Here is a 20,962-nt window from a genome sequence, read left to right on the forward strand (position 1 = left end):
CAAAGTTTGTCGTTACTGTGTGCATCCACCCTATTTCATTCTCTGCTTCGTGTCACTTGTTCTGGAATGAGCCTTCAGTTTAATGCGAACAATATTTATCACAAGTACCAGCATTATCTGCCTAGGAAGTGCTATATTTTCTATCCTCTTGTTCATTCTGCTCACAGTCATTACGAAATAATGTGCATCAAACTGACATGTGCCTGCAACGTATGTCCATTAGGGGTTTTTACGGTGCACTTTCGTCTAGCTGTAAGCGTACTGCTACCTATCATTCGTGAATGTAGAATGTTGGACGCTATTAGTGGCCATCTCGGTGATCTTTATTTTGCGCAGGCCATGGTTCCACTCATTACCTGAACAGTTTTCAGCTGCGCTGCCAGACTATGGAAAGAGGCGCCTCACCTCATCATCCTTAAGCATTTTCATGGCCACAGTGGATTGCGCCTGAGAATTAAGCCGCTATCACAATAAAACGGGTGCCTATTGGCTGTCATGATAATATTCTAAACAGAAATTTTCACAATTATGTCGGCATTAGTTATGTGATTGAAGTCAGCCAATAAAGAAGAACTGGTGGCAAAATTTTCCAAGTGACTCTACCGGCAGAATATTTGCCCCCTGTGTTATATTAGCCACATTGTTTTGGTCAGTGTGTTGCATTTTTTGGCACAAATTTACTATCCAGCCAGATAAGATATCGTCAAACCATCAATTTTAGTCCGATACACATGGGCACTTCTTTATTTTATCATATTCTGGATATGATAAAATAGCCCAGCGTCGATTAGCAACATCAGCTTTACGTATGCACGCAGTTGAGTTGCTGCATGTGAGAAAAAGAAATAATTGCGTAACTAATAGTAATTAGTCCAGTAAAAGAACTTATTTGTATTTACGTATTGATTGTATAAGTTGTGCTTCATGTGCTACACACAGTAACACGTAAACACAAATTGTTTGCATACATTGCGTTTACATGCATGTGAGTGAAATAAACAGCACAACTTCTATTATCAAGACATGTCGCACCAACTAGACCCCATGAAAGATGTTCTATACGGTATTCAGCTGGTCTTATTTAAATTTTGTCACGTGATGCAGTTACAACATTTCTTACCTGTATGTAAACCAGTTTGTGAACTGTATCCGCTGCATGTGAGAATGCATATTTTAGACCATTGACACTACACTCTAAAAACAAAGAGAGTTCTGGGAACTCTCTTTGAGGGAGTATCTGCTTGTCCCATATTTCACTCCCTTTTCAGGAGTAAAACGCCTCTATCTCGTGGAGAGTAAAGCAACTCCCTCGGACAGAGTATTAGTACTCCTCCTCAACAGAGTGCTAGAACTCCTTCCAGAGTACGAATACTCCACCCCACAAGCGTATTAGTACTGCCTCGAACCGAGTGCTTCTACTCCCCCAAACAGAGTGCTTGTACTCCTCCTAATAGAGTGTTTGTACTCCTTCAGACAGAGTGCTGGTACTCCTTCCAGTTGTGTGAAAGCACTCGCTATGCAGTGCCATGGTCACATCAGAGGCGATTCACAAAACTTACATGTCGGGGATATTTGATTCCTTCATAAGGAGCTCCTGCATTTATGCTTGGGGAATTGGATTTGATGTTTAGTCGCCGAGTCACTCGAATGAAACATATTTTTCTTAAAAGGTCAACATTTTTATTGATCAAACAGTCACAAGGAGTAACATTTCGAAAAGCATACAGATACACATAAAATCCGATTACACGGATTTTTATGAACTTTACAACACATCTTTTAATAATACATAAACATTTTCTTTAACATTTCATCCCTAATGCAGTCAGAAATATTTTTTATTTTCAATTGGCAACATTTAAAAAAATGAAAGTATACAACGTAAAATAAAACAAATAACAAACATGCGCAAACTCGCGAAATATTGGCACTACGATTGAAGAGAAAGATGCACCACATTACTGGTCAGAAAACGCATTTAAAGCACTAACTCGTGTACTTATATACCGTAGGTTATCAGATGAGCTGGTAAGCATGAGACTGGTAAAGTAATTTGCGCAGGAAAAGTTTTCATGCGCAAATTACTTTCAAGACAGCAGCTCGTTTGATAACATCCTATGTAGCGTATGGATGATCCTGACTGAGGGTATACAGTATATTTAGAAATGTGTTGTATATTTTCGTGTAAAGCCACACCGTCTAGTTTTGGTTATAATATTTAACATAGTTATTCATGCATGGGCTGCACCTTTTTTTTTCTAAACGCGCATCTTCCTGTGGTTGTCCAACAAAATCTCCGCTCGGTGTCAAGGCAGTACAGTGGCGTATCATAGCTCCCATTCGGTTAGATCCAAAGCTGGTAGTCTTTTGGCAGAAAGCTCGACTTCACTGTTGGCCTCTTCATGCAAGTAATTTCCTGGTGCTGTCGGGATCGTGCCATCGCGCTTTCTCACGCACTGTATTTTGTAGACAGCTATTGCTACACCGCACTGACGCATTTCACAACTGCTGTGGTATTCTTGTTGTCTATTGTATAATTTTATTTCTCATAAGATATCACGTGATAGTTTGTTCATTTCGTACAGATGCATATTATAATGATCTGATCAGGGAAGTGGGGATTTTTGCTTGTAAAACAATCTTTTCAGTTTTATTACTAATACACGGCACATGTTCGTAGTCAAACATAAAGGAGAAATGCAAGGAAGCAAAGAAAAAGAAAATGTCACACCAGCAAAAACACCACTTCACACATTTATCTTCATTCTAGCAGTGCCATTTTGGTATCAATGATGACAATGGAGGCTGGCTGGTACATCTTGCTTTGCGATTTTTTCTTCTGCTGAATGCTTCCATAATTCCGTGTGCTACTTGGTCGTGATGCAGGCTAAAGCGTATGCACCATCTCCTGCTACATTAGTGCACTGTCAAATGCGAGTACATTGCTGCCCTAATAACTCATTGGTGTTCATTGCGGCACTTGTTAAAATACCTTATCGTCTGCCCATTGCAGATGCGAAAGGAATATGACAAAGTTACATGCGCATGTAAAAAACATTCGAAACTATCATCTTTGTGTGACATACTGTGTTTTGAAAGTTTTAATGCCATTTAGTTACATGGTACACCCAGTATACCCACATTTTAGGTTTCTCGTCCAAATTGCATGACAACACATTTTGATGCCTTGGGGTGCGCTCCTCTGCACCATGTGAAGTCGTGCTGAGCTGGCTCCTTGACACCATTTTCTCCTTGCAGCTGCCTTCTTGAGTTTTATAAAACGGGTGCCTGAAAAACATTGTGCGCGCAAATGAACACGTCGTAATATTGTGAAACCATCTAAAAACACTAAAGGAAAGAGGTCATGGCACTAAGAAGCCTTAGCACTAAGTATTTCTACTGCAATGCAAGTGAAACATGTAAATGACTGTAATAGTCAACTTCCAAACGAATTTCAATTTTTTGACTTAAGGAAAGAAAAAAGAAAACTGGCCGTTAGGCTTCAGTCCAGCACGAGTGTTACGAAAATTCTGAAAAATAAAATATTGGTCATTGTTGGCACACTTCGTAAACGCATCCCCTCCTCTAGGGGAGCAGTGGTGGTATTGTCTGCATCGCATTTCTGACGTTATGAGCAAATATAATTCCTGAAGAGAATTTGGGCTGTCTGGCTTATCTAAAACAAAATAAATCAGCCGACAAAGTAAAGGGAATATAGCTAGTGGAGTTAAGAAAAGTATAAAGACTACACTCGGCATACACAAGTGGCCAACAATAACGCAAATGTGGTACAAGAAGAATGACAGGACATGACATGAAAAGGAGGTAAACCACCTTTAAAGAAACCCGTCAAACTTATGAGACCGAATTCTGTACGCTCTGCTTATGCTGCACTGTGGGATCCAAACGTAAGCTGTGCATTTTGCTATTGCAGGGCAGATTGAAATGTATTTACCATCTTGTTATTTTTCGTGAAGAAATGAAGTATCAAAGTACAATGTTACCTTGCAGTTTACCAGTCGTTTGTCATGCACAAACTATAAGTTCGTCTAATAAACTAATAACGTTGGTCTAACTGAAGCTTTTACATGCCTTCAAGAATGTAAAAAGCTAGATTTCAAACTGCAGCCAGAGTCGATTTACTCAGTTTACTTAATACAGTTTCGAATTTACAGATTGCATCACATGTTTACAGCTAAAAACCACTGAAAAAAACCTAAGGAAACTACTTGCATTATGACTGGGAGGTCACAACACGAGTATTTGTGTGCTGTCCTTGATGTGGTTTTGCACTATCAATGTAAAATGTCACGCCAGCAATGCTGAGCATCCACCCTTACATTTCAAACGCTTTTCTGAATGCTAGACAGTTATGCTGATAAGCACATTCTGCCAGCAAATCTGCACTTAAATTTAAGCGCGATCGAAAGGGATGTTTGTGCATAGCCAAGCTGTGCTGGCATGCCTGCAGGAATAGAGCAGCACCTGGTGGCACCGTATAGTTCAGGTGTAACAGTGAACAACTAGTAAAGAAATCTACTAATACTAAGCTGACCCTTATGTAGGAGCATTATATTACCTAAGCCACATGCTAAGTTGCTTTCAGTGTACTCAAAAACCATAGCTTTGATTTGTAAAGTTATTTTGCTGCACACACAAGCAATAACACATTGCAATAAAGTCTGTACAATAGTACAGACATACATGCAATGCAACAAGGAAAGAAAGATTACTTGTGATGTGCAGATTTGAATAGTACATGTGAATGAATACCCAATTCACCAGTATTGTTTTTATCTGGAACAATTTTATGTTTGGTACAGAGGCTGAGCCACTGTGGCCTCCTGACTGCAAATTTCAGTGATCTCTTTCACGGTGCTCATGGGGGTACCATTCATTTGGCTACTTGAATAGTGAATAGATCGATAATGGAGCGCACCAACCTTGCAGTTTTATGCAGAACACCTCGTACATTATTGACAAAGATGAACCAAAGTAACTATTCGTTGGGTTAATGTGAAAATAAAAAATTGACAATAAATGTCTCCTCACTTTTTGTGTGGGCCTGTCTTTCGCCATATGAGCCTTCATTTTATGGTCATGTGCATGTTAAAGCAGCTACTATTTATGAAAGACAAAACAAAACCACTTACTACATCAGCCTTTTCACACTACGAGCGATCACTGAGCTCACTGCGACGCTAAGTCACTTAATAATCTTGGTTTGGCTATCAAATAAAATACAGGTACTGGCCAGCTGTTTGTTATGGTATGCATTTTTCATTTTCCTAAAATCTGGCTGTGCATCGGCTAGCTAGGTTGTTGCCATATAAATGCATAGACAGCGCGCAGCCCATGCCCAACTCACTAAAATAACGTTAGTAGAGCTTACAATAGTTCACTTATCATGTGCATCCTGTATGAACTTATTTTTCATATATAGATTGATCGATATAGAACACGCATGTATGGTGCTGACAGTATCAAACGGTCTCAAGTCGATCATCGTTGTTTGCTGCCATGGCTGAGAGAGGAAGCACGCCTATCATGGTACTGCTTAATTTTTGTGCGCTTTGGTAATATGTGTTACGTTGTGTAAAAGCTGAATTATGTATAATTGCAGTTTAATAGGTAATGAAAAGGATGAGGCAGCCCGCAAAGGACATTATCACATAAAATTTATAAAAGTGTTTTTCACTAAAAATGAGGCTTCAGCTATGGCAAAGCGATACGTACTGAATGAACGGCATAGAAGATGGTCTTCAGCTTCAGGAAATTGCAAGTTTCTGTTCAACATCAACCCAAAACTCCAATCGAGGCTGCCACAATGTCTACCACGGCATCTGGAGACCCTGTTAATCTGTCTTCGACTAAATGTTGCATGCATGAACATTGTTCTTTTTTGCAATGACCAGACCACAAATCCGTGTTGTGACAAATGTGGTGCCGTGCAATCTCCAGAGCACATCTTGCTTTAGTGCCCAGATTATAGAGACGAGTGACATCGATATAAAATGAACATAGAAAAGCTCAACCAAGACCCCTTGAAATTGACACGGATGTTGGGTTCCTGGCCTTGCCCATCAAAACAGCACAAAGCCTTGGACTTATTGCTTTAATGTATTTGGTCAATTGGTTTGCTGTCTAAACTATCACTCACACACATCGTCTCATCAAGATTGTGATCTTATTTTCTTTCGCATTCGCCGTCTACCTTCCATTAAAACATGTTGTGGGGCTAGTTGGTGCATAGCTTTTAAAAGATGAAGTGCCAACAGTGACAGCACACTAAGAAGGAACAAAGACAGGACAAGGCGCTACTTGTAACTGTTTATTGTAGTCAAAGGTGGTTGAATATATAGCCATGGGGAGAGGGGGGACGAAAAAGGCGGAACACTGATTGTATAAATGCGCACGCGCGAGAACACTGAAGATATGCATGAAGGTAATCGCGAATCTAAAACGTATCTAAAAACATGCTTTCATTTGTGTATATATTAAGAGACGGGGAGCAGACAAATGTGTCCCCTCTCTTCTTAATCTGGTTGGCCTCCAACAATTCACGCGCCACAGTCTTTACTTTTAAACAAGATTGTTGTATCATGAAGCCTTGCTTCACATGCTTCGTTATTTTCATTGCCGCAGGCCTTGCAATGAAGCGGCAAGTTTGAGCCATAACCATATTTCAATGAAAGCTTATGCTCCCACAGGCGATCATTAATACATCGGCCAGTTTGGCCGACGTACTCTTTCCCACACTTCAGCGGGATGCGGTATACAACCCCTTCCTCACATTTCACAAAAGGGTTTGTATGTTTAATAGAACACCCTGCTTTCTTAGAGTTATCAAAACCAATCAGGCGGCACAAAGTAGCAAGTTTTCGGGGTGCGGAAAAAAACCACAGGAATTTTGTATTTCACGGCGACGTGTTTGAGATTGTGCACCACTTTGTGAGAATACGGAATCACCACTGGTTTAGCTTTCGTTTCGAATGTTTGACCTTCTTCAGTGCTTCTTTTTCTTTCTTTTTTCACCTTTTTCAATAACGCCTCCGAAACTGCGCTTAAAACCAAACAAGGGAAGCCAGCCTTCCTCAATTTCAAAATCTGTTCGTCAAAGCTTCCTTGTGCCTTATGACAGCACAATTTTTTAAGGGCGGATTCGAGGCACATAGTGGCAATCGCACGTTTAACAGTATTGGAGTGTGTAGACTCATACGGCAACAATTCCTTGCGAGCATGGGGTCGATACATCCAGCAGGAACCTTTGTCAGTAAGGGTTATGTCAAGATCTAAAAACTGCAAGCTGTTATCCTTGGCTAGTTCAAAAGTAAAATCTAAGCCTTTGCTGTGCTGTTTAAATTCAGATAAAGTGCCCTGCACAGTATGCGAGTAAGTCATGGGAGAACGTTCCGTCAGTAAAATTTTTAAAATTCATCAACGTACCCAAAAACCTTAAGCACTCTGCCTCCGCCAAACACCATGGATAGCGCTCTATCGATGTCCGCAAGGAAAATGTTGGACAGTACGGGAGCCACACACGAGCCAATGCAAATTCCTTTCTTTTGCACATAAAACTGGCCTTGAAAACAAACAGCTGTTGAACACAGCTGTTTCACCAGCTGTTTTCAGCTGTTTTCTGGTTGTTCAACAGCTGTTTGTTTTCAAGGCCAGCTTTAGGTGCAAAAGAAAGGAATTGGTATTGGCTCGTGTGTGGCTCCCGGACTGTCCAACATTTTCCTTGCGGACATCGATAGAGCGCTATCCATGGTGTTTGACGGAGGCAAAGTACTGAAGGTATTTAGGTACGTTGATGATTTTTTTAAATTTTACTGACGGAACATTCTCTCATGACTTACTCGTATACTGTGCAGGACATTTTATCTGAATTTAAACAGCACGGCAAAGGCTAGATTTTAGTTTGAACTAGCCAAGCATAACAGCTAGCAGTTTTTAGATCTTGACATAACCCTTACTGACGAAGGTTCCTGCTGGATGTATCGACCCCGTGCTCGCAAGGAATTGTTGCCGTATGAGTCTACACACTCCAAGACTGTTAAACGTGCGATTGCCACTATGTGCCTCGAATCCGCCCTTAAAAAATTGTGCTGTCATAAGGCACAAGGAAGCTTTGACGAACAGATTTTGAAATTGAGGAAGGCTGGCTTCTCTTGTTCGGTTTTAAGCGCAGTTTCGGAGGCGTTATTGAAAAAGGTGAAAAAAGAAAGAAAAAGAAGCACTGAAGAAGGTCAAGTATTCGAAAAGAAAGTTAAACCAGTGGTGATTCCGTATTCTCACAAAGTGGCGCACAATCTTAAACACGTCGCCGTGAAATACAAAATTCCTGTGGTTTTTTTTCCGCACCCCGAAAACTTGCTACTTTGTGCCGCCTGATTGGTTTTGATAACTCTAAGAAAGCAGGGTGTTCTATTAAACATGCAAACCCTTTTGTGAAATGTGAAGAAGGGGTTGTATACCGCATCCCGCTGAAGTGTGGGAAAGAGTACGTCGGCCAAACTGGCCGATGTATTAATGATCGCCTGCGGGAGCATAAGCTTTCATTGAAGTATGGTTATGGCTCAAACTTGCCTCTTCATTGAAAGGCCTGCGGCAATGAAAATAAACAAGCATGTGAAGCAAGGCTTCATGATACAACAATCTTGTTTAAAAGCAAAGACTCTGTGGCGCGTGAATTGTTGGAGGCCAACCAGATTAAGAAGAGAGGGGACACATGTGTCAGCTCCCCGTCTCTGAATATATACACAAATGAAAGCACGTTTTTAGATAAGCTTTAGATTCCCGATTCCCTGCAGGCATAGCTTCAGTGTTCTCGCGCGTGCGCATTCATACAATCAGTGTTCCGCCTTTTTCGTCCCCCCTCTCCCCATGGCTATATATTCAACCACCTTTGACTACAATAAACAGTTGCAAGTAGCGCCTTGTTCTGTCTTTGTTCCTTGTTAGTGTGCTGTCACTGTTGGCGCTTCATCTTTTGAAAGCCGTCTACCTTCATCACCTAGAAGACTTACTCTACTGCTGATGACATGACACGAGCTGCATTTTTTTGTCATTTTTCTTCTGCACACCCTTTTCTAGGGCCTTATTTCTCCTTGGTCCCATTCGCTGCAGAGTAGCATGTAGGCGAAAATATGCTTGCTGAACACTCTGAATTTTCAATAAAGAGCTTTCTCTCTCCAAGTCGTAAAGGGGCAACAGATTGGTCACCTGGGCTGACAAGAAAGAATGTAATTATTTGATTTCATTCGAAATAAGTTGTCTTATCAGCAATATAAATTATTATTTGCTTTCAAATAATATTCTGCTTGAAAACATCTCATGAGTATTTGTCTGCATAAGGTGATCATCATACGTACATATTGCTTTTATGCCAGTCATAATGAATTGTACACTTGCAGCTTAACCTTCCATTCCTTGTTTCGTCAAGTTAACCACATATGCACAAGCTTTTTACGCACAGTGAGAACTTCATCCATGACTGAGCACATATAAGGTATTATTTTTTTCGGAAAGCTTACAAGCAGCAAGTATTAAATTTCTAAGAGGCACATTTTATGCCACACTTCGTCTTTGGTGGTTTTATATATGCAAAAAAGAGGACAAGGCATTTCATGCACCCAAGTGCTTTAAGCACGTTCTTAAAATTGGTAGAGCGAAAAAAAATCGTGAACAAGCAAATGCAAGCATATCAGCAAGCTGTAGTCAGAGCCTCACACGCGTGATGAATATTAAAGAGGGGTGTCTTGTTGACCTACACAGCTGTATTCCGCGACAGTTGTGCGCGTGTTCCGTGTTCTTGCAAACTGTCACTAGCGCTACAGAAACTGCGCCATCGCGCTGATCACGGGGATTTCGGTCGAATCGCTCGGTGATACTATTGCTTTCGCGTACGTAGAACGCGGTGCGTTGGATGATTCGAGAGGTTTTGCTCAACCAGCCAAGGCAGCGCGCACTGACAGTGATCGTCCGAGAACACGTCCCATGTTGCGACGTGATGCGATTGCGATACATTTTTAATAGGTGGCGCATATAAGATGACTCTGCGGTGTTTCGAACAAGGATGACGGCGCCAATGCAACACATGCGGCTGCAGAACAGAATGTGACAGCCTAGAGTCTCATTTGCACCGTGACGCGGAAACTTCAAGTCGCATCTGCAAAAATATGCCAGTGTCGTCAGCTGTCAAAGGTAGTTGCCAACCTTGAACACCTTTGCTCCGCCGAATGGTTGCCAGCTGTCAACAGACCGCGTCGTCCAATCGGAGTGCGCGTGCATGCAGCGTACACCGACTTTTTCGACACGATTCGTCTTTTGACCTGAAGCCCTGGTCCGCAAGAGGGCGGAGGCGTGCGGAACGGACGGGCGGATTGAGCGCGTATGGGCCCTTACAGCTCGTCGTTATCGGCAGAAAGGCACGTGCTGTCGCTGCTGGCATGCGTGGCCGCGCGTTTTGAAGGCACGCTCTTTGTTTGCGTGCGTTTCATAAGCTTGTGCTTTGGTATTGCCACCTTTGGTATTGCCACGCGTTAAAGTATTGTCGCCATGGGCCCTCGACAAAGGTGGCAGCGGCCTTCTGAGGGGTGTTTGCAATGGGTAGAAAGTGCTCCGTTCCGAAATGCAATTTAGGATACTAGATTTGTGCGGAGCGTGTGCCTCTATTCAAAGAGCCGTCCGACAGTGGTCGTTTAAGCAGTGGCACCGTGCAATTCCGAGGGCATGCAGACCGAACTCTAGTGCCTACCGACCATTTCTGCGCCAAGCATTTTTCAGACGTTGTGATGTCGACGGCATATTAGATGGAGCTCGAAGAAATGGTGCTACTTGATGCTCCAACGACCCATGTTCTGTTTGCGAATGCAGTTCCCACCCTATTTCCGAACGGTCCAAAGTACCTAGCTCATACGGTCAGATAAACTTCGAAAGCCGCTACGGAAGAGAGAACCCCCTGTGTACCATCAAAAATACTGTTTGAGAAACTCCTGTGTGCCACAGCAGTTTGTGCAAATTTTGCTGCATGTATAAGATGTCCCAGGGTGTCCCAACTATCATGCATGCACCAAAATTTTAAAATACGCTAATGTCACGTATCTGAACAGAATCAAGGTAATGTTGTTTGCCGTCACTTCGAGATACTCAGATAATTTATTGCAGTGCGCCTAATTACATAATTATATTCATAATTGATTATTCAACTTTTCAAATACTATAATTATACATAAAAGGTGTCAATGAGAAAATTGTAGAGCAACATGACCAACTCCCGATACTGCTTTCTGTTTCTGAATACGTGATACATAAAAGTGTTTTCCGAGCGTGAAAACAATTATTGTGCTAAAATTATCGAGCTGCTTCATGGACAATTGTTTTTCTTCTTGTGTGTTTCTAATGTAAAAAAAAGGTCTGCGACATTGTGTTGTGGGTGTAAGTGTATTTGGGGACAGGCTCTAGCATGCTTTGTCAAATACGCTTACATTGGCATATTCTCATATACAACTTAAGAAAAAAGAAAGTCACCTCTTCTTTTAAATCCTGCAAGAGTGAACTCAGTGCCGAATAGACGAAAGCCAAATGAATAATATACACGGTCTATGCTAAGTAAAAAAAAAAATGAGGAATGAAAAAGGCATTTGCTCAGGTTTTCACCAGTAAACTGTATTAGTGATGTTGTATTCCAAGATAAGACACCTGCAATCATCCTGCCTAATAAATTACAATTTGAAAGAGTTTTTACATAGCCCCCCCCCCCTTATGTGGATTCTCATAATAAGTTCTAGCCATGAACATCCACTTTACTCCAGTGCGTTGCATATCGCAAGCGCAGTTACCTTTCTTAATTTATATCGCAGCCACACTGAATTCGCGCAACGATCGATGCTTGAACGGTTTTCTGAGTGTGAATGGAAGCAGCGATAAGCATGAAACACAAAGTTTTCAGGTGCAATCACTATTTTCTTTTGATAAAGGGGTAGCGCGCGAGCTAACGCCTTTATTTTATATGCTTGGATGAACGGCTAGACCGGACGAAACAAAATGTGCGCACGAGCTGAACTTGAGTGGGCTTTGAGTGCTGCCCGATCGATCCGTGTTCACGTCATTCACACCTTGCGTAAGATACCTTCATGCTAGAGAAGCATTAAGCCTGGTACACTTATCACGTTAATCTGAAATAGCGAATTTCCAGCGCGCTTTAAGTTTTACTCACTCCACTATTGACGAAAACCTAGGGGAGGCAGGGGAATGTCAAGCCACCGGCGCCGCTAAGCTGGGACCGCTCACCGCGGCGCCATCTATCTGCTCGCAGCAGAGCAACTGGCTGCGCTGCCGAACATATTCTGGACGCTCGCGCGCGCGCAGTGTCAACACCTAAATATTCTTGCACCGTGACAAAGAGAGCAGCACATGGTTCAACAATATTGCTGCAGCGTAGCTTGATATCCTATTCTCCGCCGTGAGCTGACTCCGACAGGTGGCTGTGGCCACCGACATCATTGCCGGTGCGGGAGCGGCCACTGTTGTACGTGTGCAATCGGCCAACGCGTACGCCATGTGCTCGCGAACTCCCTTCCCCCGCCGGTTGCTGGCAAATGATTGGCCGTGGGGGCGCTATCCAATAAAAACATGGGTGAGAAAAAACAACAAAGGGAAATAATACGCACTTCCGAATGTCTTCCTAAAGAAGATGCAGGAACGACGCACTATTCGAACAGGGCGCGTTAGCACAAAAAAGACACTGGGCTTTTGATGAATTGTAAGGATAGTGGTGCTCAGCAGCCTCAAGTAGCTAACAGCCATAGCGTTTCATGAAACGAGGTGGACATGTGAATTTGGAATTGTCAAATCCTATAAGCAAACATGGGCACATATTTTTCCTGCGATCTGCCAATGTATCGTTAACAAATTACATTGCTGTTTACCTTTTTTTTCGAGGCGGAAGTGTGTTATTGCACTTTTTATTTTGAGGAAGGCTTGCCATAACGCACCACGTTTCAATACGTGTAATATATGCGCTGCCAGGTTTGTGTACTGCATGGATTGACTGAGTTTTTTGTGGTATCTGGCATATGTGTGCCGTCAAAGCAACATGTGTGCCTCGGTTTCCAATAAGCCATTTGTTGAAAGTTAGAGCTCGTCTTAATTGTGTCCTCCGCGTTCGTAACAATCGTTTCTAGCGCGCAATACCCTTACGAAGTATTTATAGAGTCTCATACCATTCTTAGCCAATCCCCAATAGTGTGCATGTGCTGCTGCAAAGAAATAAAACCGTATATCGAGCAACTCGCAGTCTGGTTGAGCACCGCGGCCGGGCGCTGTTGTACAGCGCACACGATGAGTCTCACAAAAATGATCGACGATTGTCGGCTCAGGATGCAAACTGCGCAAACCGGCCGCAGTTTACGTCAGTCATCCTGTTCAGGGGTTGCAAGCGGAACAAAACATGCTACGAGCTCTGCATCGTCATCGTCCGGAGCAGCGAACAACTTGAAGTAATTTTCAAACTATCGAAAAACTTGTTTCGTATTTGACTATGGGACACGCACGCACAGGGCTGGGGAAGGAAATATCTTTATTGCAATATGGTCAGCACTTAAGTATCTTTGTTGCATTCATGTTTCCACCGTGGATTTGAAAAGCACTTACACAGAAATATGGCTCAGAAGGGCTTTCTGTGGGCCTAGTTGGCGCATACTTGACCGTCGCCCAAAAACGGCACGGCACGAAAGGAAGGTGAAACACAGGACTGGCGTTACTTTGAACTCTTTATTATACAACCGCCTCATGAAAGATATATGAGAAAGGGTCATGCGCAGAAGCGTTTATGAAAACAATATACGAGATAAGTATATATATATATATATATATATATATATATATATATTGTTACAGGAAGGAAGAAACGTACTGGTTTTACAGATGGGTTTTAATGGCTGCGCAGAGAAGCGAAAACAAAGAATCTTCTTTGTCGTCTCCCAGGGCACCAACCATGTCCTCTTCTTTCCACCTTACGCACTGTGACATTACCCCCGTCAGAAGAAGCACCTTACTGGTGCGACTCACTGGTTCCAGAAAGGAACGGTTTGAGGCGGCTGACGTGGACGACGTCAGATAGAGGTGAAGGCACGGTAGCATCCAGTGGAGACACTTCATATGTGACAGGCGTCACCTGGCGGAGGATGCGATAAGGGCCGTAGTATCGCGAAAGGAGTTTCTACGAAAAACGGACACGTCGAGATGGAGACCAAACTAGCACAAGAGCACCTGGTTCGTATTCGACATCGCGGTGGCGCTGATCGTAACGGCACTTCTGACGTGTCTGTGAAGCAGAGAGACGAAGATGGGCAATCTGGCGTGCCTGGGTCGCTGTGGTTGTGACATCCCGAGCGTACTCCGTCGGCGAGTCGAGTGTGGTCGAAAGAAGAGTCTCGAAAGGCAAGGTCGGTTCACGGCCATATGGAAGGTAAAAGGGCGAATAACCAGCTGTGTCGTGGCGCGAGGAATTGTACGCAAACATGACAAATGGTAAAGCAGTGTCCCAGTCGCTATGATCGGAGGAAACATACATCGCGAGCATGTCAGTTATTGTCCGGTTCAGGCGTTCAGTAAGACCGTTAGTTTGAGGATGGTAGGCTGTAGTAAGCTTGTGTTTAGTAGCACAGGATCGAAGTAAGTCGTCGATGACTTTGGCAAGAAAGTATCGCCCGCGATCGGTGAGAAGTTGACGAGGTGCGCCGTGGTGTAAGATAACGTCGTGAAGCAAGAAGTCAGCGACGTCTGTAGCGCAACTGGTGGGAAGGGCTCTTGTAATGGCATAGCGGGTGGTATAGTCCGTAGCGACGGCAATCCACTTATTTCCGTCGTTTGATATAGGGAATGGTCCGAGAAGATCAACGTCAACGCGAAAAAAAGGGCCGGTCGGTATATCCAGAGGCTGCAGCAGACCAGCGGGATGTACAGCTGGTCGTTTTCGGCGTTGACACGACTCACACGCGGCGACATAGCGACGGGCGGAGCGGTTGAGACGGGGCCAGAAAAATCGTCGCCGCATTCGGTCATAGGTCCGAGAGACGCCAAGGTGTCCAGCAGTGGGAACGTCGTGCAGTTGCAGGAGTACAGTCTGCTGAAGATGAGACGGAATGACGATTAGCAGCTCGGGCCCGTCTGGGTGCATGTTGCGGCGATACAGGGTGTCATTTTGTAGTACGAACATGTGAAGGGATGGGTCAGACGGGTCAGAGAGCAGGCGTTCGATAAGCTGCCGTAACGATTCATCGCGTCGCTGTTCAGTCCCTATGTCTTTCAAGGCGGAAAGCGAGAGAACGCAGATCGGTGCGGCATCCACTAAATCGTTCGGTGCATCGACGGGGTGACGAGACAGGCAGTCGGCGTCCTGATGTAAACGACCCGACTTGTAGACTACAGTGTATGTGTATTCCTGAAGGCGTAGGGCCCAGCGACCGAGGCGTCCGGTGGGATTCTTGAGGGAAGAAAGCCAACAAAGGGCGTGGTGATCGGTTATAACCGTAAATGGTCGACCATATATGTAAGGTCGGAACTTGCCCACAGCCCAAACGAGGGCGAGACATTCCCGCTCAGTAATCGATTAATTGCGCTCAGACGGGGAGAGGAGGCGGCTGGCGTAGGCGATAACGCGGTTGTGCCCACGTTGGCGTTGGGCTAAAATTGCGCCGATGCCGTATCCACTGGCGTCAGTGCGAATTTCTGTCGGAGCAGAAGTGTCAAAATGGGCGAGAACAGGTGGTGTGGTAAGTAGCGTGATCAGGCGCGAGAAAGAAGTCGCTTGTTCAGAGCCCCAGCAGAAAGGAACGTCTTTCTTGGGGAGGTCAGTCAGGGGACGAGCAACATGCGCGAAATTTTGCACAAACCGGCGGAAGTAAGAACAAAGACCGATAAAGCTGCGAACATCTTTGGCAGAGGTCGGTACAGGGAAATTCTGCACTGCACGAACTGTAGCGGGATCGGGGCGATTGCCTGACGAATCGACGAGATGTCCGAGCATGGTTATTTGGCGGTGGCCGAAGTGGCACTTGGACGAGTTGAGCTGCAGGCCAGTGGCGCGAAAAACGGAAAGCACAGATGAAAGTCGCTCAAGATGGGCCGCAAAAGTTGGAGAGAATACGATGACGTCATCCAAGTAACACAAGCAGATGGACCATTTCAACCCACGCAAGAGCATGTCCATCATACGTTCAAAGGTCGCCGGGGCATTGCACAAGCCGAAAGGCATTACCCTAAACTGATAGAAGCCGTCAGGTGTAACGAATGCGGTCTTCTCACGGTCCATTTCATCAACGGCAATTTGCCAATATCCGGAGCGAAGGTCTATTGATGAAAAATAAGTGGCACCGTGAAGACAGTCCAGAGGATCGTCGATCCGTGGAAGCGGGTATATATCTCTTGGTGATCTGGTTTAGATGACGATAGTCCACGCAGAATCGCCAGCTGTTGTCCTTTTTGACGAGCACAACAGGGGGAGCCCACGGACTGGAAGAGTGTTCAATAACCCCTTTGGCAAGCATTTTGTCAACTTCGCTCTGGATAACTTGTCGCTCAGAGGGCGACACCCGGTATGGGCGTCGGCGAACAGGTGCCGCATCGCCGGTATTTATACGATGCTTCACAACCGTAGTTTGACCCAAAGAGCGATCGTTCAGGTCGAAAATGTCGGCGAAGGACTCGAGGAGGTCATGGAGCTCTGCGGCGGATTGGGGGTCGAGGTCCGGCGCAATCATCTTTGCAATGTCGTCAGCCGGGGCAGATGCAGAAGGCGCAGAACGAGCACTGGTCGAAGGTGTCGCAACAGATAGTGCTGAAATATAGCACTCGCGGGACGGTGACAACGTGGCAAGCGACATCCCTCGAGGGAGTACCTGAGGGCACTGGCCAAAATTGAGGATGGGAAGACAGGTCTGATTGGCCGCTACAGAAATGACGGTCTGTGGGAAGGAGACATTGTGGGAAAGCAGGACTGAAGTAGCGGGAGTGAGGACATAGTCTCCGTCTGGAACAGGTGGAGAGGCGAAAACGGTGATGCAGGTTGCTGCTTGGGGAAGAAGACGAATAAAATCCGCAGAACAAAGCTGAGTTGGGGCTTGAGCAGGAAGGTCAATGGAAAGGAGTAGGTCAAGTTGGACAACACCGGCTTAACAGTCAATCAGAGCAGAATGGGTGGTCAAAAAGTCGAGGCCGAGGATCACATCGTGGGGGCAGCGTTCGAGCACACTAAACAAAACGGACGTGTGGCGTCCGGCGACACTGACACGTGCAGCACACATTCCGAGCACAGCCGGAGTTCCACCGTCGGCGACCTGTAGCAGTCGAGTCGGAGCAGGAGTAAGGACTTTCTTCAGGTGCGTTCGAAGGTCAGCACTCATGATGGAAACTTGCGCTCCAGTGTCGATGAGTACTGTAACAGGCAAACCATTCACATCCACGTCCAAAAGGTTCCGATCAGTAGGCAGGGTCAACAGAGGAATTTCAGGCCGGGGTGCTAGAGCAGCGTCACCTCCCGGAGCTGCCCCAGTCAGTTTCCCGTCGGAGAGCGGCGACGGTAAGCAGGGGATGGGGAACGACGCAGATGGGGTGAACGGGAGCGGCTACTGTGCGGTCATGATGAGCGGTTAGTCGCAGTGACTCGGGCGTTGTCAGGTGCATCTTCGAACTCGGTGGGGGGCGCAGGCAGGCGAGGATTCAGTAGGGAGCGGCGGTAGGCGGGAAAGCTTGGTCGAGAGAGGGCCGGCTAGGAACTTATTTATTTATTTATTTTCAATACTGCCAGTCTCTTTATCGAGACCATAGCAGGTGGGCATATTGTTACAATGTAAGCGTTAATACAGCATTTTTTCACAGGACACGTGTATACAAAGTACAAAAAGTTAAATACGCTACATGTAGCTACACAGTACAGTCTGGAAAAATAAAGATGCAGAAAAAAAAGGCATCGTTTCATGCATTTAATTAGTGAAGTCAACTCTGACGCTAAGAGGAAAGAAAATGTGATAAATACAATAAATTGTGATACAATACAATCTCATGAAACATAAACGCAACACAACTATTTAAATTGTGATACAATACAATCTCATGAAGTATAAATGCAACACAACTATTTACAACCTAACAGTGTGTAACTTAATACAATCTAACATAAGAGATTGATCTAAACATTGTAAAAAATTGCATAAGACGAAAGCTATTCTAGCAGTTATTCCTTAATCTTTTCTATCATGTTGCTAAAAATTGATGATAATTCTATGTCAGCTGTTGCTGAGTCGAGGTTGTTCCATTCCCTAACAGCAGTAGGGAAAAAAGAGTATTTAAATGTGTCCGTTTTACAAGGGTACTCAACTAACATTTTATTATGCTTATGACGTGAAATACGGGACGTAGAGAAAGTAATATATTTTGAAGAATTTATGTTAAAGCGGTTGTGCAACAGGTTATGTATGAATTTTAGCCGAGCTTGCTTTGCTCTGATCACCAGTGTGTCCATTGCGGATGAAGCCAGGAGTTCTGTGGGCGAGTCAGTGGTTTTGTACTTGTTGTGAATAAACCGTATTGCTTTCCTCTGAACGTTTTCCACTTCGGTTATGTTTGTCTTTGTGTGAGGAAACCAAACAGTGTTGACGTATTCTAGTACTGGCCGCACAAAGGTTTTATAGCATAGCAGTTTGATATGACTAGGAGCAGATTTCAGGGACCTTTTAAGGAAGAAAAGCTTACGAGTGGCTGCTGAAGTGATGTTGGCAATGTGCCTGTTCCACTTCAAGTCAGATGATAGAGTCAGTCCTAGATACTTGTGTTGCTGAACTTTAGTTAGGGGTGCACCATTGAGAAAGTAGGCGAATTCTGACTTAATCTTCTGTGTTGTTACTACCATTGACACCGATTTCTTAGTGTTAATAAACATTTGCCATTGTTCACACCAGGCATTTATCACGTTAAGGCATCTGTTCAAAGTCAGGTGATCTTCATAACTTCTTATTTCTTTATATATAATGCAATCATCTGCAAAAAGCTTTATGCTGCATTCTATGTTAGTGACGATGTCATTGATGTAAATTAAAAATAGTAAGGGCCCCAAGACCGAGCCCTGGGGAACGCCAGATGTGACAGGAACTGTATCAGATGATGCTTGATCATGGAAAACGAACTGTGAACGTTGTGATAAAAAATCTCTAATCCAGGCTGTAATGCTTCCGTTTCCAATAATTGACTCCAATTTTGCAATTAGCTTGTTGTGACACACACAATCGAATGCTTTGCTGAAATCTAGAAATATTATGTCTGTTTGACCGCGGTTGTCAATAGCCTGTGCTAGGTCGTGTATAACTTCTGTCAGCTGTGTTACCGTTGACATTCCGCGCCGAAACCCATGCTGATTGGCTGTTAGTATGCCATTCTCTTCTAAATATGTTGTTAGGTGTTTTAAAATTATATGCTCCAGTATCTTGCATGATGTACTAGTAAGTGATATCGGTCTGTAGTTGGAAGGAGAGTTCGTGTCACCTGATTTATGGATTGGGATTATCTTTGCTTTTTTCCAGTCATGTGGCACAGGACCCGTTGTAAGTGACATGCGATAGAGAATGCCAAGATATCTGCTGCACCATTCTGCGTATCGCTTTAAAAATTCGTTCGGGACGTCGTCAGGGCCACTAGATTTTTTCGTGTCTAATCCGAGTAGAAGGTTAAAAATTCCTGAGTCAGTTATGTTTAGTGAGTCGATGGTGAAACCTGTAGAAATTATTGCGGGGACAAATCCGTTATCTGCAGTAAATACCGATTGGAAGTACTTGTTGTATGCATTAGCTTCAGAAACTTTTTCTTCGTGGGGTCGTTCTGGCGTGATTACTTTGCGTGCACGAAAGTGATTCCAAAATCTGTGTGGATTACCTTTTACGAAGTTAGGCAGGGTAGTATTAAAGTATTCTTTTCTGGAGTTGCTTAATCTCATTTTGAGTTCTGCCTTGGCGGTAATCAACTTTGATGTCTGGAGTGATTGATTTTTAGTGTCCTTCAAAGACCGACGTAACCTTTTCACTTTTCGTTTGGCATGAATTACCTCACGCGTTACCCATGGGTTGTATTTCCGCGGTTTTCTTGTTTTTAACGGTATAAATTGTTCAATGCAGTCATGTATTACGGTCTTAAACTTAATCCAGAGGCAATTTGCGTCTGCCGAAGGATTACAAGCCATTTCTGCAAAAACTGTGAATTCATGTGCCATGTACGTCAATACATTGGCGTCGTCAGATTTCGCAAAGTCGATAATGGTGCTTTCTAAAGATCTTTTTGGTATACTAAATGACAGAGGTAGGTGACATATTGGAATATCGTGGTCAGATATGCCTTCAACAATGCTAGTATGTATTTTGTTTACAAAGAAGTGATCACAGAGTAGTATTAGATCGGGTATATTACTTGCAGTGCCATGTGAGCGTGTAGGCTGATCAACTACTTGTTGTAGGTTGAAGTTTAGCATTAAATCGATTAGCGCTTCTGATGTACGTGACGAGTATTGCATTGTCTTCCAGTCAATTTCTGGAAGGTTAAAGTCCCACATGATGATAATTCTTAGGCTGTGAGCGTGGCACTGCAGAAACTCTTGTACGTTCTTTATGAATCTTTCGTTCGAGTCAGGACTTGGGTAAACGCAGCCTGCAATTATGACAGTGTTGTTGCAGGTGATTCTGCAGAACACAGCCTCAGCATCCCTCACATTTGGCAACTGTTCGTATGGGAGGGATTTCTTTATCAGCAGTGCCACGCCACCACCACGAGTCTGTCTGTCTTTTCGAATTGCGGAGTAATCGGGAGGCACAAATTCGTGATTTAAGATAGCCGAGGAAAGCCACGTTTCAGTTATAGCTACTATGTCAGGATTATGTTCAAGGAGCAGATTTTCAAGCGCGTCAGTCTTATTTAA

The sequence above is a fragment of the Dermacentor silvarum genome, chromosome 1 (genome assembly GCF_013339745.2).
Source record: "Dermacentor silvarum isolate Dsil-2018 chromosome 1, BIME_Dsil_1.4, whole genome shotgun sequence".
Lineage (NCBI taxonomy): Eukaryota > Metazoa > Arthropoda > Arachnida > Ixodida > Ixodidae > Dermacentor > Dermacentor silvarum.